A 24,477-nucleotide genomic window follows, 5' to 3' on the forward strand; every position below is an offset into this window, starting at 1 on the left:
TGTTCCACACAAGAGATTGTTAGCATAAATGAAAGCTCATGGAATTGGAGAAACTTTGTAACGCAGGGTGATAATTGATTGAGGTAGGAGACAAAGGGTATGGATAAAGGGAACACCCTCTGACTGACACGATGTGACAAGTGGTGTACCCCAGGGATCTCTTCTCAGGCCTCAGCTTTGCTGCAAACATAAGAAATAGGAGCTGGATTAGACTATTTTGCGCTTTGATCCTGTTCCACCATTCAATAAGATCATGGCTGATCTACCTCAATTTCATCTTCCTGCACTGACCCCTTATCCCTTAGTATCCAAAAATGTATTTATCTCTGTCTTGAATATACTCAAGAACTGAGCATCCATAGAATTCCAAATATCCACAACCAAGAGAGTGAAGAAATTTCTCATCTTAGCCCTTAAATTGCTGTCTCCTTATTCAACAACAACTTTTTTTTAGCACCTTTAGCATCAAGAAACCTTCCAAGTGCTTCATAGGAGCACTAAAAAGCAAACCCTGAAATGGAGCCACATAAAGTGATATTAGGGCAGATACCAAAAGCTTGGTCAGAGTTTTAAGGAGTGTCTTAAAGGAGAAAAGGAGGAGAGGTTTAGGAAGCGAATTCTAGAGCACAGGGCCTTGGCAGCTGAAGGTAGAGTGACCAATGGTCATAGTCATAGAGTCATACAGCACAGAAACAGGTCCTTCGGCCCATCATAGCAGAGCAATTAAAATTGGGAATGCTCAAGAAGCCAGAATTGGTAGTACATTGGAGAGTTGGGGGGCTAGAGGGGATTACAGATATAGGGAAGGTTGAGGCCATGAAGGGATTCTGACCACTAGTTCTAGACTCCCCAACCACAGGAAACATGCTCTCAGCAAGTCCAAGAGTGGTATATCCAAGTTTACATTAATCCACAGGTTATATTAAGTTAGGAGGCAGTCAGAAGTGGGGATGTTCACTGAGGATTGCACAATGTTCAGTTTCATTGGCAATTCTTCAGATATTGAAGCTGTCCATTTCCATAGGCAGCAAGGCCTGGACAACATTCAGACTTGGGCTGATAAGTGGCAAATAATATATGCACCATACAAGTGCCAGCAAATGACCATCTCCAATGAGAGTCGTTAACCACCTCCTGTTGACATTCAAATATATTTGTCTCATCGAATCTCCCACCATCAACACCCATGTGATCACAATTGACCAGAAACTTAACTGAATCAGCCACATAAATAATGTGGTTACAACAGCATATCAGAGCTAAAAACAAAAAATGTTGGAAAAGCTCAGCAGATCTGGCAGCATCCGTGGACAGAGAAGCAGAATTCATGTTTTGAGTCTGTATGACTTCTTCAGAGCGAAAGAAATAGAAACATGATGGGTTTTATACTGGTTAAGAGAGGGTGGAGCAAGCAGAGCAAGATAGAAGGTCAGGGATAGGTGGGAGCTAGAGAGAGATTGACAAAGGTGTCATGGACACAAGACAAAGGGAGTGTTAATGGTAGTGGTAAAGACTAAAGAAGGTGTTGATAGTGGCATAAAGGTAAGAGCTGAATGTGTTAATAGCAGAGCAAGGGTCAGTGCTCTGAAAGCACACATAAGAACAAGTGGCAGATATCTCTGTGATGGGGGGGTGGGGGGCTGTAGTGAAAAAGGATTAAAAAATTGAATAAATAAATAAATATTTTTTTTTAAAAAACAAAAATAATTGGATTTAAAAAGGGTTAAAGATGGAGGAGAGAGTTCATGATCTGAAGTTGTTGAACTCAATGTTAAGTCTGGAAGGCTGTAAAGTGCCTAATCGTAAGATGAGGTGCTGTTCCTCCAGTTTGCATTGTGTTTTCACAGAGCACTGACCCTTGTTCTGCTATTAACACATTCTGCTCTTACCTTTATGCCACTATCAGCACCTTCTTTAGTCTTTACCACTACCATTAACACTCCCTTTGTCTTGTGCCCACGGCAGCTTTGTCAATCTCTCCTGAGCCCCCACTTATCCCTGACCTTCTATTTTGCTCCACCTGCTCCACCCCCTCTTAAACAGTATAAAACCCATCACATTTCTACTTCTCTTTAGCTCTGAAGAAGGGTCATAAGTACTCAAAACATTAACTCTGTTTCTCTCAGATGTTGCCAGACCTTCTGAGTTTTTCCAGCATTTTTTGTTTTTATTTCAGATTTCCAGCATCTGCTGTATTTTGCTTTCAACATATCAGAGCTGGGTATTCTGCAATGAGTAACTCCTCCTGACTCCCAAAGCTTCCCCACCACATACAAGGTGCTCTTGGATTACTATCCACTTGCCTGGGATAGGTACAGCTGCAACAACATCCAAAGAGTTTGCCACCATCAAGGACAATTTTTAGGCACCCCAAATAATTGACACCCTATTCACCACCTTAAATATTCACATCCCTCCACCGCACAGTGGCAGCAATGTATACCATCTACAAGGTGCACTGTAGCAACTCACCAGAGTTCCTTTGACAGTACCTTCCAGAAGCTGCAACCTACCCCACATAGAAGAAAAAGGGTAGCACGCGCATGGAAACACCACCACTTCAAACTATGCCTATAAGTCACACATTTAATTGTTTGGTAGTACAGAACTTGAGTATTGCTGAAAAAAAGAGACATGTTTAAGCTTTTCTCTTTGCACTCATCCAGACACTCAAGAATACCAATACAAGGGGAAAACAACAATTTATACTGTATGTGAAGAGAGTGCTGATTGGTTGGCAAGTGGTGTTGCTATGGAGAATGCAACAGTGATGGTGGCTGACAGTTAATTGCCAAGCATTGTTTGAAATTTAAACCAGACAGCTTGACCCTGATTGGTCAAGGCATTGCCCTGAGGAATGAGCCGGCAAATGGCTGTCACTTATTTTGTTTAGCTGAAACAGGTGCAATATATGTACATGTTCTTTCTGTCTGCAAAAAACAGGGCCCTGTGCAGTAATACATGTAGCTTCCAGTACACGCAAATGCGCCACACTGTGAGCACGACTGATAATCTTAAATTGGTTGTCAGTGTAATTCTTAGCACATTGAGGATTATTAAGAAAATGCTGTCCAATCGCAGAATAACATCTAATGTTGGACACTGTGTTTTGAGTTTTTCAAGCTCGGGCTGGTTGGGTAGGGTAGGGTCTGTGCCCTGCCCGTTGTGAACAGTGGCTGGGACATGCTGTTTGATACAATCCGCCAGTCTTTGGGTTGTACGGCCTACATACCCAGCATCACACTGGCACTGAAATATATATACCACATTACTCATTTATGTGACGGGCAGAACGTCTTTTTGGCTTGACGGCAGCATCCTGTTAGTGGCAGATACCAATCATGTTACTGCTGCATAGTAGCAGCGTGAAACAACTAGCTGCTTGTTGCTCAAAGTTTTGAGATACCTTGCCCTTCCAGAGTAATCTGAGGTAGACTGGGCACTTTTCAGGGCAAAAAGTGACGGCTTTGGGCTTGTTCATGAGTTTGAGAGATATACAGCGTGAAATGATCTGATCAGGGTAGCCATTATCCTGCAGGATGTTTCTGATGCCCCGATTTCAGCATCAAGCTTGCATGGTGAGCAAATGGCTCGAGCCCTATTTAAAATGTTGCCGACATGACCAATCTTACAGCATGTCGAACTGTAAGAATCCCAATGCATATATTGACCAGCGAAGGTAGGTTTGTGATAGACCGTGGTAGAGAACCCCAGACAGATTTCTCAACTAGTGCATTAGGAAGGGGAGCTCATTTGACTGTTCCATTTCAAAGGTGAATTTGAGCACAGGATGGAGCACATTAAGCCATGTAAGGAAATTGTTACATGCAGCTGCAGATTTAAATATAGAAAATGTATCATCCGCACATCTGAAATAAGCGAGGGGTAGGAGGTTAGGTGTCATTCCATCAAAGACATGTTTCTCATGGAACCCAACAAAGATGTTTGAGAGAGCTGGGCCTAGAGAGGATCCCATGGCAACACCATCTATTTGGATATACATGGTGTGAGCAAATGGATATACTGTGCGAGTTGCTGAGAACATAAGTTCAACGAATACTGATTCACACAATGGTGGTGGGTCTACATCACCATCATATAGTGCTGCAGCGCAAATATCTATGGCTTTCTCAACTGGAACATTGGTGAATAGGCTAGCAATGTCAAATGAGCACAAGGACACAGCATTGCTATTGCTATGCAAGTCCTGTATGGCCTTCACAAACGTGGAGTCTTTCCCCATGTATGTGGAAAACTTGGTCAAAACTGGTTGTAACAATTCACCCAACCATTTGGCCAATTCATGTTGTGCAGAACTGATCATAGATGGATAGAGTGTAAAGGGGCATCACTTTTGTTTCTTGGGCAGACCATACATACATGGATGTAGCGAACCACGAGGATGGAACACACAAATAAAAGAGTTAGGAGCAGGCATAGGCCACTCGGCCCCTTGAGCCTGCTCCACCATTCAATAAGATCATGGATGATCTGAATGTAACTTCAACCCCACATTCCTGCCTACCCCGAAAACCTTTCACCCCCTTGTTAACCAAGAATCTATCTAGCTCTGCCTTAAAAATATTCAAAGGCTCTCTTCCTCAAAAGGCAGTGGAAGCAGAGTTCCAAAGATTCACATCCCTCAGAGAAAAATTTCTCCTTATCTCTGTCTTAAATGAGTGGCCCCTTATTTATTAAACAGTGACCCTGTCATATATATCGCATGGTAGCTCATCGCTCTTACACAAGTCCAGCAAATTTTTTTTTAAGCTTACTTTAGAGCTTACTTACTTAACAAAGGGAGTACTTTCACCACACAGACTGCTGCAGTTCAAGGAAAAGGCCAACCCTCTTCTCAAGCACAACTTGAAATGGGCAATACATACTGGCCTTGCTAGTGGCACCTACATCTCGAGAATGAATTTTATCAAAAGCTAGTAGCTTATCAACTATAAGCTGAAATAGACTTTCAAAGTACGGAGACTTCTCATTCAAAACTTAAATTGTCAGCTTCAACAGAAATTATAAACTTGAAACCCTGTCAATTTATGTTAATTCAGGACATTAAATGTAACTCTAATCTGATAGAGAGGGGCCAGCTAATACAGTTATTGTGATATATATAAATTACTCTGGAGCCTGTAGCGGCTTGGCAAAAATGACTTTGGAAAGAAGGGGTTAACACATTTAAAACACTGTGGAAATATTAAAGAAATGTGGGCATTTCTATTAGTATAACCAGAGTCAACAGATTAAAAAAAGGGAAAGGAGGTTCTATTGAAAAGTCCCCAAGGTGACAGGATATCAAATGACAAATGAAGAGCTAACATTAAATTAAGTCTTTCATTTGTTTACTGAGGAGACTACAGGTAATCTTCCCAACACGAATTTCAACTTCCACAGCGTAACAATAATGAGAAATGTTTGCTTAAGATTTAGTTCAATATTATTTAAATCTGTCACATCACATATTGAAGATATTGATCAGCTTTCTTTTCAAATTAGAGTTTCAAAGGAATTTGGTGGCCACCAGCTCCATAGCGGCTGACAAAAAGGATAAGAATTATAAACATTAATTACAGTGTGGCCTAATATTAAAGGCACAAGCTTTCTAGTTTCTTTTACAAAGAGCTAGCTCAGCCACTGCAAAAAAAATTTTATCATCCAGCTACTATCGGTTATTACATCATTGTCCGAAAAGTTTATTTGGCATTTATGGCCTAAGTTAAAATTTACTATAATGCTACTCTGTCACCTTCTGAAGGCAAGGAGAAACCTACCTCTGCAGCCAGTACTAAGATACTATGAGAAAGGGCTCTCTTGCCTGGGCATGTTCTTAATTTTTTTAGATATCTGGGCAAGTGAAACATCTTAAGAGATAGGAAGTTTCAACTCATCTAAAGCAAACAGGATAAAAAAAGCCCATCCATGTAACAGAGGAAATGGGGGTGTCAGAGAAGGCAGATACTGCTGATGGCGTCCATCAGCCCAAAGAGCTAAGAAGTGGCGAAGGAACCATTAGAAATAAGGATTCCAAAGTAGATAATTTCACATCAATCATTAAAAAGGAGCATAGGGAACTACAGGGCAGTGAAGTCCACATTTGTTGTGGGAAAAGTATTAAAACGCAACATGAAAAAGAGGATAAGAATTAGGAGCAGTAGCTGGAAAGCCGGCAAGGGCCCCACATCACCTCCTTTTTGGGAAGACCCACCGACTTAAGTGCCAATCAGACACTTAAGAGCAGCAGTGGGCTTTCGCCAGGATCAAGGACTCTGGGAGGCAGAGGCCAGCAATTCTTCATCACTTGGCAGTGCCACTGGGGAGGTGGTGGCTGCTGATGGTACTACACACACCCAAAGTCCAGGATCGCCATGGCCCCAGGCAAGGTGAGTGATGGCGGGAAGGGGTCGCGGTGTGGAGTCAAGGGAGAGGGTGGTTCAGGAGCAAGGCCAGGCGGGTGGCTCTTAGCAGGCCCCTCCCTTCCTAATGCTGTGTCCTTCGATTATGTACTGGGTGCCTTTGAAAGCGAAACCCCCAGCCCCCAAAAGACTGGGTGAATGCCAGCGGTGAGATGAGGCCCTTAAATGGGCATTAATTGCCCTACCTGCCACCCTCCCACCTGATTAAATGCCCCTTTACCACCAAACTTGCCAAGGAGAGGGCATTAAATTTCATCCTATGTGTGGGATGGTGAGAGGGAGTCAGCATGTATTATGGCAGGCAGATTGCATAAAACACTGGAATTCAGCAGGGAAATTACAGACTTTGTCAACAATGGATATTGTGTGGCTGTGATGAATGCAGATCTTACCTGATATGCAGACAATTAGTCCACAAGTGACATGTAATAGGAAGTCAGTTTTTGAGGTAGAATGAGAAATTGGTTAACCTAGAAAAAGCTGTGTGTGATTCTGAAGTTCCATCAATCTGGTGGGGTGTCATGAGGATCATTGCTGGGGCCATGGCTCTGGTACCTGAATCCATGTTCTATGCCACACAACCAAATGTCAAAGATTACAATGCCTGATCATATACTGAGGCCTGCTCCACTCCTGCCATTTGGTCAATTACTGCCCTTTTCCAGTTTTACTTTAGCCATTCATCAAAATGATTAGGTCCAGATGTGAAGCTGGCCAGTGTATCTAATATAAACAGCAACGGTCCAGCCGACTCACTGATGCAGCTGTGATACACAGCCTGGTTAACTGCACAGACTCCAAGCCAGGATAACTGAGTGCTCTGCTCATTTCAACTCTGCAGGTTTTAAATTCAGGCCCCAGTTTGCACTGCCAGGCCATGCTCAATAATTCCTTCCTGCCCATCATGATGTCATTAAGACACTAAATAGAAAACTGATTCTAAATAGCCTAGTAGGCACAAATTGGAAGTATCATGTTAGATACATCAGGAAGCAAAATAATGTTCCCCCAAAGGTGGAAAGTCAAAAGGAAAGTATGTTTGTGTATGCTGCTTGGTGCATGTTACAGGAGCAGCTGTTCACAAGCTGTTCACAGGCCCCAAACCAGAAAACAATGGAGAAGCAGGTAGAAAAATGACATGCTACAGCTCCATCAGAAGCAGCTGTTCACAAGTAAAAGAAATACTTGAATGCATAAAACATCTTTCACGATCTCAGGATGTCCCAAAGTGCTTTACAACCAAAGAAGTACCTTTGAAGAGCTGTCACTGTTGCAAATTGGAAAATGTAGTAAACTCTTCATTCCTGAAAATGCACAAGATCAATCTCTGGGGTGTGGTGGTATTGTCGCTGGACTGGTAATCCAGAGACCCAGGGTAATGCTCTGGGGACCTGGGTTCGAATCCCACCACAGCAAATGGTGGAATTTGAATTCAATAAAAATCTGGAATTAAAAGTCTAACGATGACCATGAAACCATTGTCGATTGTTGCAAAAACCCATCTAGTTCACTAATGTCCTTTAGGGAAGGAAATCTGCCATCCTTACCTGGTCTGGCCTACATGTGACTCCAGAACCACAGCAATGTGGTTGACTCTTAAATGGCCTAGCAAGCCACTCAGTTGGATCAAACCGCTAAAAAGTCACAAAAAAGAAATGAAACCATGTGGACATCGACGTAGGCACTGGAAACAACAACGGCAATCTCAACCTTGTCGACTCTGCAAAGTCCTCCTTACTAACATCTGGGGGATGGTGTCAAAATTGGGAGAACTGCCTCACAGACTAGTCAAGCAACAGCCTGACATAGTCATCCTCACGGAATCATACCTTACAGATAATATCCCAGGCACCACCATCACCATCCCTGGGTATGTCCTGTCCCACCAGCAGGACAGACCCAGCAGAGGTGGGGGCACAGTGGTATACAGTCAGGAGGGAGTTACCCTGGGAATCCTCAACATCAACTCCGGACCCCATGAAGTCTCATGGCATCAGGTCAAACATGGGCAAGGAAACCTCCTGCTCATTACCATGTACCGGCCTCCCTCAGCTGATGAATCACTGCTCCTCCACGTTGAACATCACTTGGAGGAAGCACTGAGGGTGGCAAGGGTGCAGAATGTACTCTGGGTGGGGGACTTCAATGTCCATCACCAAGAGTGGCTCAGTAGCACCACTACTGACCGGGTCCTAAATGACATACCTGCTAGACTGAGTCTGCGGCAGATGATGAGGGAACCAAAAAAAGGGAAAAACATACTTGACTTCATCCTCACCAACCTGCCTGCCACAGATGCATCTGTCCATGACGGTATCGACAGGAGTGACGCCCGCGCAGTCATTGTGGAGACAAGGTCCGGCCTTCATATTGAGGGTACCCCACCACCGTGCTAAATGGGATAGATTTCAAACAGATCTAGCAACTCAAGACTGGGCATCCATGAGGCGCTGTGGGCCATCAGCAGCAGCAGAATTGTACTCAAACATAATCTGTAACCTCATGGCCCGGCATATCCCCCACTCTACCATTACCATCAAGCCAGGGGATCAACCCTGGTTCAATGAAGAGTGCAGGAGGGCATGCCAGGAGCAGCACCAGGCATACCTAAAAATGAGGTGTCAACCTGGTGAAGCTATAACACAGGACTACTTGCATGCCAAAAAGCATCAGTAGCAAGTGATAGACAGAGCTAATTGATCCCACAACCAACAGGGGGAACCCAGCACATCAGTGCATAAGATAAGGCTGAGGCATTTGCTACAATCTTCAGCCAGTAGTGCTGAGTGGATGATCCATCTCGGCCTCCTCCGGAGGCCCCCAGCATCACAGATCCCAGTCTTCAGCCAATTCAATTCACTCCATATGATATCAAGAAACGGTTGAAGGCACTGGATACCGCAAAGGCTATGGGCCCTGACAATATTCCGGCAATAGTACTGAAGACTTGTGCTCCAGAACTTGCCGCGCCCCTAGCCAAGCTGTTCCAATACAGCTACAACACTGGCATCTACCCAGCTATGTGGAAAATCACTCAGGTATGTCCTGTACACAAAAAGCAGGACAAATCAAACCCAGCCAATTACCGCCCCATCAGTCTACTATCCATCATCAGTAAAGTCATGGCAGGGGTCATCAACAGTGCTATCAAGTGGCACTTAAACAACAATCACCTGCTTGCTGATGCCCAGATTGGGTTCTGCCAGGGCCACTCAGTTCCTGAACTCATTACAACCTTTGTTCAAACATGGACAAAAGAGCTGAACTCCCGAGGTGAGGTGAGAGTGACTGCCCTTGACATCAGGGCAGCATTTGGGTGTAGCATCAAGGAGCTCCAGCAAAACTGGAGTCAATGGGAATCAGGGGGAAAGCTCTCCGCTGGCTGGAGTCATACCTAGAACAAAGGAAGGTGTTTGTGGTTGTTGGAGGTCAGTCATCTCACTGCAGGAGCTCCTCAGGGTAATGTCCTCGGCCCAACCATCTTCAGCTGCTTCATCAATGACCTTCCTTCCATCATAAGGTCAGAAGTGGGGATGTTCGCTGATGATTGCACAATGTTCAGCACCACTCACAACTCCTCAGATACTGAAGCAGTCCATGTCCAAATGCAGCAAGACCTGGATCATATCTAGGCTTGGACTGACAAGTGGCAAGTAACATTTGCGCCACACAAATGTCAGGCAATGACCATCTCCAATAAGATAGAATCCAACCATCACCCCTTGAAATTCAATGGCATTACCATCACTGAATCCCCCACTATCAACATCCTGGGGGTTACCATTGACCAGAAGCTGAACTGGACCAGCCATATAAATACTGTGGCTACAAGAGCACGTCAGAGGCTAGGAATCCTGCGGCGAGTAATTCACCTCCTGACTCCCCAAAGCCTGTCCACCATCTACAAGGTGCAAGTCAGGAGTGTAATGGAATACTCCCCACTGCCTGAATGAGTACAGCTCCAACAACACTCAAGGAGCTCAACACCATCCTGGATAAAGCAGCCCGCTTGATTGTTTGCAGATAGAGTGTCAATCACTCCCTCCACCACCGACGCACAGTGGCAGCTGTGTACTATCCAAGCCACTCACCATCCTGACTTGGAAATATATCGCCGTTCCTTCACTGCCGCTAGGTCAAAATCCTCGAACTCCCTCCCTAAAAGCACTGTGGGTGTACCTACACCACATGGACTGCAGCGGCTCAAGAAGGCAGCTCTCCACCACCTTCTCAATGGACAGAGAATGCTGGCCTATCCTGCAACACCCACATCCTGTGAATGAATAAAACAAACATAACTACCTTGCTCTTGTACTCTATGTTGAACTTGTATAAGACATGACTTCTGCCAAAATTGGGAGAGCAACAGCCTGACAGTGCTGTTAGGAAGGGAGTTCCAGGATTTTGATCCAGTGGCGGTGAGGGAATGGCGAGATATTTCCAAGTCAGGATGATGAGTGACTTGGATGGTACACAGCTACCACTGTGCTATTGGGTGAGCTGCCTTCTTGAGCCACTGCAGTCCATGTGGTGTAGATACACCCACAGTGCTGTTAGGAAGGGAGTTCCAGGATTTCCTGGACAATTTTCAGGTTTGGGCTAATGAATGGCAAGTTATTTTCAATGTGCCAGGCAATGACCATCTCCAAAACAGTGAGAATCTAACCATCGGCCTTTGACATACAATAGCATTACAATCGCTGAATCACCAACAACCAACATCCTGAGTGTTACCATTGTCCAGAAACTGAACTGGACCAGCCATATTTGCTTAAAATTCATTTATGGGATGTGGGTGTCGCTGGCTAGGCCAGCATTTATTGCCCATCCCTAGTTGCCCCTTGAGAAGGTGGTGGTGAGCTACCTTCTTGAACAGCTGCAGTCCATGTGGTGTAGGTACACCCACAGTGCTGTTAGGGAGGGAGTTCCAGGATTTTGACCCAGTGACAGTGAAGGAATGAGAATATATTTCCAAGGCAGGATGGCAAGTGATTTGGAGGGGAACTTCCAGGTGGTGGTGTTCCCATGTGTCTACTGATCTTGTCCTTCTAGATGGTAGTGGCCATGGGTTTGGACGGTGCTGTCGAAGGTTCCTTGGTGAATTCCTGCAGTGCATCTTGAAGATGGTACACACTGCTGCTACTGTGCGTCAGTGGTGGAGGGAGTGATTGTTCGTGGAAGGGGTGCCAATCAAATGGGCGGCTTTGTCCTGGGTGGTGTCAAGCTTCTTGAGTGTTGTGGGAGCTGCACTCATCCAGGCAAGTGGGAAGTATTCCATCACACTTTTGACTTGTGTCTTGTAGATGGTGGACAGGGTCTGGGGTGTCAGGAGGTGGGTTACTTATCGCACGATTCCTAGCCTCTGACCTGCTCTTGTATCCACAGTATTTATATGGCTGGGCCAGTTCAGTTTCTGGTCAATGGTAACCCCCAGCATGTTGACAGTGGGAGATTCAGTGATGGTAATGCCATTGAAAATCAAGGGGCGATGTTTGGATTCTCTCTTGCTGGAGAAGGACATTGCCTGACACTTGTGTGGCGCAAATGTTAATTGCCACTTGTCAGCCCAAGCCTGGATATTGCCCAGTTCTTGCTGCTTTTGGATATGGACTGCTTCAGTATCTGAGGAGTCGCAAATGGTACTGAACATTGTGCAATCATCAATGAACATCCCCACTTCTGACCTTATGATGGAAGGAGGGTCATTGAAGAAGCAGCTGAAGATGGCTGGGCAGAGGACACTAAACTGAGGAACCCCTGCAGTGAAGTCCTGGAGCTGAGATGACTGATCTCCAATAACCACAACCGTCTGCCTTTGTGCTAGGTATGACTCCGACCAGCAGAGAATTTTCTCCCTGATTCCCATTGACTCCAGTTTTGCTAGGGCTCCTTGATGCCACACTCGGTCAAATGCTGCCTTGATGTCAAGGGCAGTCACACTCGCCTCACTTCAGGACTCCAGCTCTTTTGCCCATATTTGAACCAATGAGGTCAGGAGCTGAGTGACCCTGGTGGAACCTAAACTGGGTGTCAGTGAGCAGGTTATTGCTCAGCAAGTGCCGCTTGATAGCAGTGTTGCTGACCCCTTCCATTACTTTGATGATCGAGAGATAGACTGATGGACCGGTAATTGGCCGGGTTGGATTTGTCCTGCTTTTTGTGTACAGGACATACCTGGGCAATTTTCCACATAGCCAAGTAGATGCCAGTGTTGTAGCTGTACTGGAACAGCTTGGCTAGGGGCGCAGCAAATTCTGGAGCACAATCTTCAGTACTGTTGCCAGAATATTGTCAGGGCCCATAGCCTTTGCAGTATCCAGTGCCTTCAGCTGTTTCTTGATATCATGGGGAGTGAATTGAATTGGCTGAAGACTGACATCTGTGATGCTGGGGACCATGGAGGAGGCCGAGATGGGTCATCCACTCTGCACTTCAGGCTGAAGATTCTAGCAAATGCCTTATCTTTTGCACTGCTGTGCTGGGTTCCTCCATCATTGGAAGATAGGGATAATTGTGAAGCCTCCTCCTCCAATGAGTTGTTTAATTGTCCACCACCATTCACAACTGGATGTGGCAGGATTGCTTAGCTCTGTCTATCAGATGCTGCTTGACACTCAAGTAGTTCTGTGTTATAGCTTCACCAGGTTGACACCTCATTTTTAGGTATGCCTGGCGCTGCTCCTGGCATGCCCTCCTACACTCTTCATTGAACCAGGGATGATCCCCTGGTTTGATGGTAATGGTAAAGTGGAGGATATGCCAGGCCATGAGGTTACAGATTGTGTTCGAGTACAATTCTGCTGATGCCAATGGCCCACAGCACCTCATGGTGGCCCAGGCTTAGGTTGCTAGATCTGTTCTAAATCTATCATGCAGTCTGGAGTCAATGTCGAGGACTCGCAGGGCAACTCCCTCCCGACTGGATACCACTGTGGTGCCACCTCTGCTGGGCCTGTCCTGCCGGTGGTACAGGACATACCCAGGGATGGTGATGTCTGGGACATTATCTGTAAGGTATGATTCCATGAGGATGACTATATCAGGCTGTTGCTTGACTAGTTTGTGAGACACTCTTCCCAATTTTGGCACCAGCCCCCAGATGTTAGTAAGGAGGACTTTGCAGGGTCAACAGGGCTGAGTTTGCCGTTGTCGGTGCCTAGGTCAATGTCAGGTGGTTCATCCAGTTTCATTTTTTTTGTGATTTTTAGTGGTTTGTTACAACTAAGTGGCTTGTTAGGCCATTTCAGAGGTCATTTAAGAGTCAACCACATTGCTGTGGGTTTGGAGTCACACACAGGCCAGACCAGGTAAGGACAACAGATGGTTTCATGGTAATCATTAGACTTTTAATTTGAGATTTTTATTGAATTCAAATTCCACCAACTGCCATGGTGGGATTCGAACCCAGGTCCACAGAGCATTACCCTGTGTCTCTGGAGTACTAGTCCAGCGAAAATACCACTATGCCATCACCTCCCCCTATATAAATAGGAATTTGTCCTGGATGCTGTCGAGCTTCTTGAGTGTTGTGGGAGCTGCACTCATCCAGGCAAGTGGGGAGTATTCCATCACACTCCTGACTTGTGCCTTGTAGATGGTGGACGGACTTTGGGGAGTCGGGAAGCGAGTTATACTGCACAATATTCTTAGCCTCTGACCTGTTCTTGTAGCCACAGTATTTATATGGCTAGTCCAGTGCACTTTTAGGCCAATGGCAACCCTCAGGATGTTGATAGTGAGAGATTCAGCAGTGGTAATAGCGCCAAGGGGCAATGGTTAGATTCTTTCTGGTTGGAGATGGTTATTGCCTGACACTTGTGTGGCACGAACGTTATTTGCCACTTGTCAGCCCAAGCCTGGATATCGTCCAGGTCTTGCTGCATTTGGACATGGACCACTTAAGTATCTGAGCATTGGCGAATGGCGCTGAACATTGTGCAATCAGCGAACATTCCACTTCTGACCTTATTATGGAGGGAAGGTCATTGATGAAGCAGCTGAAGATGGTTGGGCCGAGGTCGCTACCCTGAGGAATTCCTGCAGTGATATCCGAGAACTGAGATGACTGACCTCCAACAACCACAGCCATCTTCCTTTGTGCTAGGTATGACTCCAACCAGCGGAGAGTTTTCCCCCTGATTCCCATTGACTCCAATTTTGCTAGGGCTCCTTGATGCCACACTTGGTCAAAGGCGGGCTTGGTGTCAAGGGCAGTCACACTCACCTCACCTCGGGAGTTCAGCTCTTGTGTCCATAATTCGACCAAGGCTGTAATGAGGTCAGGATGGTTGTGCAATCATCAGCGATGTTCAGCACCATTCACTGCCCGTCAGATACTGAAGCAGTCCATGTCCAAATGCAGCAAACCTGAACAATATCCAGACTAGGGCTGACAAGTGTCAAGTAACATTCGCGCCACACAAGTATCAGGCAATGACCATCTCCAACAAGAGATAACCTAACCATCGCCCCTTGATGTTCAATGGCATTACCATCACTGAATCCCCCATTATCAACATCATGGGGGTTACCATTGACCAGAAACTGAACTGGACTAGCCATATAAATACTGTGGCTACAAGAGCAAGTCAGAGGCTGGAATCCTGCAGTGAGTAACTCGTCTCCTGACTCCTCAAAGCCTGTCCACCATCTACAAAGCACAAGTCAGGAGTGTGATGGAATACTCCCCATTTGCCTGGATGAGTGCAGCTCCCACAACACTCAAGAAGCTCAACGCCATCTAGATCAAAGCAGCCTGCTTGATTGGCACCCCATTCACCACCTTCAACATTTACTCCCTCCACCACCAACACACAGTAGCAGCAGTGTGTACCATCTACAAGGTGCACTGCAGCAACTCATCAAGCCTCCTTAAGCAGCACCTTCCACACCCACGACATCTGCCAGCTAGAAGGACAAGGGCAGAAGATGCATGAGAACACTAGCACCACCACCTTAAGGGCAACTGGGAAAAGTACTGTCCTCTCGCCGAAAGCCCCACCCTCTCTCACCCAAATCTCCAAACCCCATCCCCAATATCCAAAGTACCAAACACCACCCTGCCCTATTTACTCAAAGGTTTATTCCCCCTCGTTGTTCCCCCAGCTGCTCCAATACTGGGTTCTTGTTCCAACACAGCCTGTCATGCAGCCACTATACTCCCCTTCTCTCAATCCCCTTGCCCAATTCTCTCACCTTATTCCCTTCTTTCCTGCTGGTCATGTCTGTTGCCCCCTAAACCCACTCGTTCCCCCTACAGCCACACACACTCCTCAAATGTAAGCACCATTCTGTACAAGGAAGAACTATGGAAAAGCATTAATATCATTGAAACAAAGGTCAAGGAGCCAGAGATTAAGGAACTGGTGAGTGAATGAGGACACCTGATGGAAGTCTCTGAATATATGAATAGGTGAAAAATTGACAGATTAAATATAATGTGCTTGGGTGTAAAGTACTGCACCTTAGGATAAAAAAGTAGAGAACAGGAACTCCATGAAAAAGCATGGAGTTGAAAGATACCCACAGTCTGTACGTACATTGCTTAAGGTGCCAAATTAATGTACAGCAACAATCCACAGAGCCAACAGAATATTGAAATCACTAGGATATAAATCACCCAAAGTCACGATGAAAGTGTACGGTGCTATGATCACATGACACTTTGTGAACTCTGCCTCATTCAGTTGTTGAGTATATGAGCCACCAGAGCTTGGGGTTCCTTGGCTATTTTTCCACAGAACACTTGGTTTTAATATTGTGAACCCCATGGTGATTGGTGGACTGATCAGCAGATTGGAGGCATTTAAATTTCAGGACAGCTAGTTGGACTGTACAAACCCCTAACAACCACCAGTACAGTGGGACACTCAGGTGCCCGGCACCTTGATGCTGACAAACTCTTCCATCTTTTACTAGCTTTTGAAGAAAGCTTCAAAAAAATCAAAACATTTTCGACATGTATCTGAAGAGTGTTAAATCACAGAGTGAAGGGGAAATGCCAGGGTATGAGAATAAATCAGACAGGCGTTTCAAAGCTGCAATAAGTATGAGGGCCCTTATGACATGCTAAGGTGTAAGATCCAATGATTCAAATGCAGACAACAAAACAATCGGCTATCAGGTGGAGAGGAACGGAAAAAAACTGCTGCCATGTTCAGGCAAAAAACTCAGCATGGCATTTCCCCTTCACTCTGCGATTTAACACTCTTCAGATACATGTCGAAAATGTTTTGATTTTTTTGAAGCTTTCTTCAAAAGCTAGTAAAAGATGGAAGAGTTTGTCAGCATCAAGGTGCCGGGCACCTGAGTGGCCCACTGTACTGGTGGTTGTTTGGGGTTTGTACAGTCCAACTAGCTGTTCTTTGCAAATATTGTTCTTTCTTTTTGTAATAATGCAGAAACTGAAGCTTTACTGTTTGTATCAGGTGATTCTGATCCTACTCAGCATTCAGTGTGGAAGGCCTCCTGTGGTACAGCGCAGGTCAACAAAGTGAACTGAACATTGTCTTGCCCAGTGTTTACTCAGAAAGATTGAAGGAGTCTCCACCTCAGACCCTGACCAGGAGTGAAGGCGGCTGTTGTGATGGTATTGTCACTGGCCAGGTAATCCAGAGACACGGGTTTGAATCCCACCATGATAACCATGAAACCATTGTCGTTAAAAACCCCATCTGGTTCACTAATACCCCTTAGGAAATTTGCCATCCTTGCCTGGCACACAATGTGGTTGACTCTTAACTGCCCTCTGAAATGGCCTAGCAAGCCACTCAGTTGTACAAAGCCTTAAAGAAAAGGAATGAAACTGGACGACCTAGGCACTGGAAACAACAATGGCAAACTCAGCCCTGTCGACCCTGCAAAGTCCCCCTGACTAACATCTGGGGGGGCTGGTGCCAAAATTGGAAGAGCTGTCTCACAGACTAGTCAAGCAACAGCCTGATATAGTCAGCCTCACGGAATCATACCTTACAGATAATGTCCCAGACACCACCATCAGCATCCCTGGGTATGTCCTGTCCCACCGGCAGATCTCATGGCATCAGGTCAAACATGGAAACCTCCTGCTGATTACCACGTACCGCCCTCCCTCAGCTGATGAATCAGTGCTCCTCCATGTTGAACACCACTTGGAGGAAGCACTGAGGGTGGCAAGGGCACAGAATGTACTCTGGGTGGGGAACTTCAATGTCGATTACCAAGAGTGGCTCGGTAGCACCACTACTGACCGAGCTGGCTGAGTCCTATATTACATAGCTGCTAGACGGGGTCTGTGGCAGATGGTGAGGGAAAAACATACTTGACCTCATCCTCACCAACCTGCCTGCCGTGGATGCATCGGTAGGAGTGACCACCGCACAGTCGTTGTGGAGACAAAGCCCTGTCTTCGGATTGAGGATACCCTCCATTGTATTGTGTGGCACTACCACCATGCTAAATGGGATAGATTTCGAACAGATCTAACTAAAAATGAGGTATCAACTTGGTGAAGCTACAACATAGGACGAATTGCGTGCCAAACAGCATAAGCCAGTGATAGACAGAGCTAAGCATATCCACAACCAATGGATCAGACCTAAGCCCTGCCATATCCGGTCGTGAATGGTGGTGGACAATTAAACAACTCGTTGGAGGAGAAGGCTGCACAAATATATCCCCATCCTCAATGATGGAGGAGCCCAGTACATCAATACAAAAGATAAGGCTGAAGTATTCGCAACAATCTTCAGCCAGAAGTGCCGAGTGGATGACCCATCTCAGCCTCCTCCAGAGGTCCCCAGCATCACAGATCCCAGTCTTCAGCCAATTCGATTCACTCCACATGATATCAAGGAACAGCTGCAGGCACTGGATACTGCAAAGGCTATGGGCTCTGACAATATTCCGGCAATAGTACTGAAGACTTGTGCTCCAGAACTTGCCGTGCCCCCAGCCAAACTGTTCCAGAACAGCTACAACACTGGCATCTACCCGGCAATGTGGAAAATTGCCCAGATATGTCCTGTACACAAAAAGCAGGACAAGTCCAACCTGGCCAATTACTGCCCCCTCTCCATCATCACTAAAGTGATGGAAGAGGTCATCAACAGAGCTATCAAGCCGCACTTGCTTAGCAATAACCTGCTCAGTTACACTCAGTTTGGGTTCCACCAGGGTCACTCAGCTCCTGACCTCATTACCGCCTTGGTTTAAACATGAACAGAAGAGCTGAACTCCAGAGACAAGGTGTGAGTGACTGCCCTTTACATCAAGGCCGCATTTGTGTGGCATCAAGGACCCCGAGCGAAACTGGAGTCAATGGGAAAATCAGTTTTCAGGGGGAAAACTCTCCACTGGTTGGAGTCATACCAAGCAGAAAGGAAGATGGTTGTGGTTGTTGGAGGTCAATTGTCTCAGTTCTAGGACATCATGTTATGCTTCAGTTATACAGGGCATTGGCAGGACCACGTCTCAAATACTGTGTGCAGTCTTGGTTTCCTTATTTAAGGAGAGATGTAAATGCAGTTCAGAGGTTTACTAGATTGATACCTGGAATGAGTGGGTTGTCTTATGAGGAAAGGTTGGACAGGCTGGGCTTGTTTCCAATGGCGTTTAGAAGAGGGAGGGGTGACTTGATTGAAGTATACAAGATCCTGAACGGTCTTGACAAGGTGGATGTGGAAAGAACGTTTCCCCTTGTGGGTGAATCCAGAACTAGGGGGCACTGTTTTAAAATTTGGGGTCGCCCTTTTAGGACAGAGATAAGGAGAATTTTTTTTCCCTCAGAGGCTTACTCGACTTTGGAACTCTCTGCCTCAGAAGGCAGTGAATATTTTTAAGGTGGAGCTGGATTGATTCCCTTGCCTAACAAGAATCTAAGGTTATTGGGGGTAGATGGAAATTTGGAATTCGAAACACACACACAAACAGATCAGCCATAATCCTATTGTATGATGGAACATGCTCAAGGGGCCGAATGGCTTATTTCTGCTCCTATTTCGTATGTTCATATAGCACAATCAGACAGAGACAATTTGGTTTTGTGAAAGGGAAATCATGTTTGACAAAGTTATTAAAGAATTCTTTGAGGATGTAATAAACAGGGTGAATAAAGGGGAACCAAGTAGATGTAGTGCATTTGGATTTCCAAAAGGCGTTCGATAAGGTGCCCCATGAAAGGTTACTACACAAGATAAGAACTCATGGAGTTGGGGTTGATATATTAGCATAGTTAGCATGGCTAACTAACAGGAAACAGTCGGGATATATGAGTCATTTTCAGGTTGGCAAATCGTAACTAGCTGCAGGGGTCGGTGCTGGGGCCTCAATTATTTACAATTTATATTAATGACTTGGATGAAGGGACTGACTCTATTGTAGCCAAATTTTCTGATGATAGAAAGTTAGGTAGGAAAGCAAGCTGTGAGGAGGATACAAAGGTATACAGATAGGTTAAGTGAGTGGGTAAAAATTGGCAGATGGAGTATAATTTGGGAAAACGTGAGGTTGTCCACTTTGGAAGGAAGAATAGAAAAGCAGAATACTATGTAAATAAAGAGAGATTACAGAATGCCACAGTATAGTGGGGTCTGGATGTCCTTGTACAAAAATTACAAAAAGTTAACTTGCAGGTACAGAAAGGAAGGTAGAACAATGGCCTTTATTGCAAGGAGGATGTAGGGAAGTCTTGCCACAAATATATAGGGTATTGGTGAGACCAAACCTAGAGTACTGTGCACAGTTTTGGTCTCCATACTTAAGGAGGGACATACTTGCATTGGAAGCAGTTCAGGGAACGTTCACTAGACTGATTCCTGGGATGATGGCATTGTCTTATGAGGAAAGCTTGAGCAAATTGGGACTAAATTCATTGGAGTTTAGAAGAACAAGAGGTGATCTTACTGAGCCATATTAGATTCTGAGGGGTAGATGCCGGGGAGGATCATTCCCCTCGTGGGGGAATCTAGAACTGGGGGACACAATTTAAAAATATGGGGTATCCCATTTAAGAGAGAGACGAGGAAGAATTTCTTCTCTTAGAGGGTCATTAATCTTTGGAATTATCTTCCACAGAGAGCAGTGGAGGCTAAATCAGTGAATATATTCAAGGCTGAGTTAGACAGGTTTTTGATCTACAAGGGAGTTAAGGGTTATGTGGCGGGGCAGGCAGGAAAGTGGAGTAGAGCCACAATCAGATCAGCAAGGATCTTACTGCCTGGCAGAATAAAGTCAATGGGCTGAATGGTCTACTCCTACTTCTTAGGATCTATTTTGTAGAATGGATATTCCACCTGAACTGCAGACATTACTCTAAGTGCCATCTAGCTAAGGTTCTATATGAATTTAACAATACCTCTTTTTTGTATTCTAGAAATACACCCCAGGGCACTGATTGCGCTCTAAAGTCTTAGTGACTTGTCACAACCTTCACCATTCGTGCATCTGTATTCACTGGTCTCTTTGCTCCTTTAACCCTTTATTTTCCTCCATTCTAAGGAAAAAGTGGCCTCTTTATTCCACCAAACAACTTGGACAACTCACTCTGCGCTATATTTAATTTGTTATTCATCATCTACTCAGTAAATCTGTTTGTCGTCCTGTAATTTGCTGCAATCCTCCACCTGTACCTTCAGTTTGGCATCACCTGCAAAATTCAAGATCATACCTCCAATTCCTGAGTCCAAATAGTTTCTTTACACGGTGAATAGCAGCAGCTCCTGAGGGGCACAGGTTATATAGGTAACATAGACAGAAAGAGAGATGTGGTTCTGCAGTCTGAATTTAGGGAGCTAGGTAGAAAATTAGCAAGCAGGACCTCAAATGTAGTAATTGCAGGATTACTCCTAGTGCCATGAGCAAGTGAATACAGGAATAGGGGTATAAGACGGGTGACTGCACGGCTGGAAAGATGGTGCAGGAGGGAGGGCTTCAGATTCTTGGGACATTGGGACTGGGTCTGAGGGACATTGGATCTGCACAGGATGGATGGGTTGCACCTGAACAAAGCCGGGACTGACTTCCCAGTGGGGTGTTTTGCTAGTGCTGTTGGGGAAGGTTTAAACTAACTCAGCAGGGATGTGGGAACCAGGAAATTAATATTAGAGAGAATTAACAAGTGGTGCAGGATATTTGGAGAGACAGGTAGCACTAGAATAAGGAATAAAAGTTAATAGGTGAGGTCAAGTACAGATAAACTATCCAATACCACCTTCTTTTCAATTATCAGATGAGAAGCATCCAAGGCTACTGAGGGAAATGAGAGTGGAAATTGCAGAGGCACTGGCCTTCATTTTCCAGCCTGCCTTCGACTCGGGATAGGCCAGAGGACTGGAGAATTGTAAAGTTTACATCCTTGTTCAAAAAAGGGTGTAGAGATAAACCCAGCAACTACACGCCAGTCAGTTTAACTTCAGTGGTGGGGAAACTCCTAGAAACCATAATTCAAGACAGAATTAATAGCTGGAGTAGGCTATTGAGTTGGATGATCAGCCATGATCATAATGAATGGTGGAGCAGGCTCGAAGGGCCGAATGGCCTACTCCTGCTCCTAGTTTCTATGTTCTATGTTTAATAGTTACACAGACAAATGCGGGTTAATTAAGGAAAGCCAGCATAGATTTCTTGTGGGTAAATCATGTTTGACTAACTTGCTGGAGTTTTTTTTGAAGCGGTAACATTGGGTTGATGAGGGCAGTGCTATTGACGTGGAGTTCCAAAAGGCGTTTGATACAGCGCCACACAAGACTTGTCAGCAAAGTTATAGGTCATGGAATAAAAGGAACAGTAGCAACATGGAGGAGGAATTGGCTGAGTGACAGGAAACAGAGTAGTAGTTAATAGATGTATTTCCTACTGGAGGAAGGTTTGTAGTGGAGTTCTCCAGAGGTCAATGCTGGGACCCTTGCTTTTCCTGGTTTATAATAATGATCTAGATCTTGGTATACTGGGCACAATCTCAAAGTTTTTGGATGATACAACTTGGAAGCATTATGAATTGTGAGGAGGGCAGTGGAGAACTTCAAAAGGACAGACAAGTTGGTGGAGTGGGCAGACAGATAGCAGATGAAGTTCAATGCAGAGAAGTGTGAGTGATGCATTTTGGTAGGAAGGACACAGAAAGACAATATAAAATAAGGGGTACAACTCTAAAGAGCATGCAAGAGCAGGGGCCTGGGTGTATATGTGCATAAGCCATTGAAGGTGGCAGGACAGGTTGAGAAAGGAGTTAATAAAGCATAAAGTATCGCAGACTTTATTCATAGAGGCATAGAGTACAAGAGCAAAGAGGTTATGTTGAACTTGTATAAGTCACTAGTCCAGCCTCAGCTGGAGTATTGTGTCCAGTTCTGGGTGCCACACTTTAGGGAGGATGTGAAGGCATTGGAGAGAGTGCAGAAAAGATCCACGAGAATGGTTCCAGGGATGAGACACTTCAGTTGTGATGATAGATTGGAGAAGTTAGGACTGTTTTCCTTGAAGAGAAGGATGAGAGATTTGATAGAGATATTCAAAATCATGAGGGGTGCGGACAGAGTAGATAGGGGGAAACTGTTCCCCACTTGTGAAAGGATCATGAACAAAAGGGCACAGATTTAAATTAATTAGTGAAAGAAGCGAAAGTGGTTTGGGTCTGGAATGCACTGCCTGGGAGTGTGGTGGAGGCAGGTTCAACTGAAGCATTCAAAAAGGGATTAGTCTGTAATCTGAAAATGAAGCATGTGCAGGGTTACAGGGAGAAAGCAGGGGAATGGCAGTAGGTGAACTGTTCATTTGGAGAGCTGGTACAGGTACGATGGGCCAAATCGCCTCTTTCTGCACTGTAACAATTCTGTCATTCTGTGACACCACTTCCTGCCAGACTAAGAAACTTCCCTCAACTGCTACTGTGTTTTTTGTTTTAAAGCCATCTTTCAATCCATTCAATTCCTTGGCCAACTACACACACCTTGGCCTTTGTCATGAGTCTCTTATGTGCCACCAGCTTGAACTTACTATAAACTGCATCCATTGTAGTAGCCTTTACTTACTCTTCAGTTTCTACTTGAAAGAATTAATGAAGGTTGATTAAACTGCTTGGAAATCCATGTGGATTATGAAGGGTTTGATACACGAGAAGAAATAAGATTTTGCCACGTCAGTTGTTGTGATCTGGAACGCACTGCCTCAAAGGTCAGTGGAAGCAGAGTCAATAACGATCAAAAGGAAATTAGGTAAATATTTCCAAACATACGAATAAGGAGCAGGAGGAGGCCACTCAGCCCCTCAAACCTGCTCCGCCATTCAATAAGATCATGGCTGATCTGAATGTAACCTCAACTTCACATTCCTGCCTACCCCCAATAACCTTTCATCCCCTTGTTAATCAAGAATCTATCTAGCTCTGCCTTAAAAACATTCAAAGGCTCTGCTTTCACCGCCTTTTGAGGAAGAAAGTTCCAAAGATTCACAACCCTCAGAGGAAAAATTTCTCACCTATCTTAAATGGTTGACCCCTAATTTTTAAACTGTGACCCCTCATTCTACATTCTCCCACAAGAGGAAACATCCTCTCCACATCCACCCTGTCAAGATCCCTCAGGATCTTAAAGGTTTCAGTCAAGTCGCCACTTACTTTTCTGAATTCCAGTGGATACAAGGCTAACCTGTCCAACCTTTCCTCATAAGGCAACCCACCCATTCCAGGTATTATTCTAGTAAACCTTCTCTGCATTTACATCCTTCCTTAAATAAGGAGGCTAATACTGCTGTACCTGCATACTAGCCTTTTGTGATTCGTGCACCAGGACACCCAGCTCCCTCTGCATCTCAGAGCTCTGCAATCTCTCACCATTTAGATTCTTTTTTATTCTTCCTGACAAAATGAACGATTATACATTTGCCCACATTACACTCCATTTGCCAGATCTTTGCCCATTCGCTTATCCTGTCAATGTCCCTTTGTCGCCTCCGTACGTCCTCTTCACAATTTACTTTCCCACCTATCTGTGTGTCCTCAGCAAGTTTAGCCGCCATCCTCATTGAGAGGGAGATGTTCCTGTGTGTGTTATTCCAGGGTTATATCTCTAGGTGTTTGGAT

The 24,477-nt window shown here is 45.1% G+C and overlaps 1 protein-coding gene across 1 annotated transcript in view; it reads right to left on the reverse strand.

Annotated features, from left to right (window-relative positions):
• LOC144691913 (homeobox protein PKNOX1-like) overlaps positions 1–24,477 on the reverse strand; it is a 124,129-nt gene that overhangs the window by 98,945 nt on the left and 707 nt on the right. The window lies entirely within an intron of this gene.

Source organism: Cetorhinus maximus, chromosome 16 (assembly GCF_964194155.1).
Source record: "Cetorhinus maximus chromosome 16, sCetMax3.hap1.1, whole genome shotgun sequence".
Classification (NCBI taxonomy): domain Eukaryota; kingdom Metazoa; phylum Chordata; class Chondrichthyes; order Lamniformes; family Cetorhinidae; genus Cetorhinus; species Cetorhinus maximus.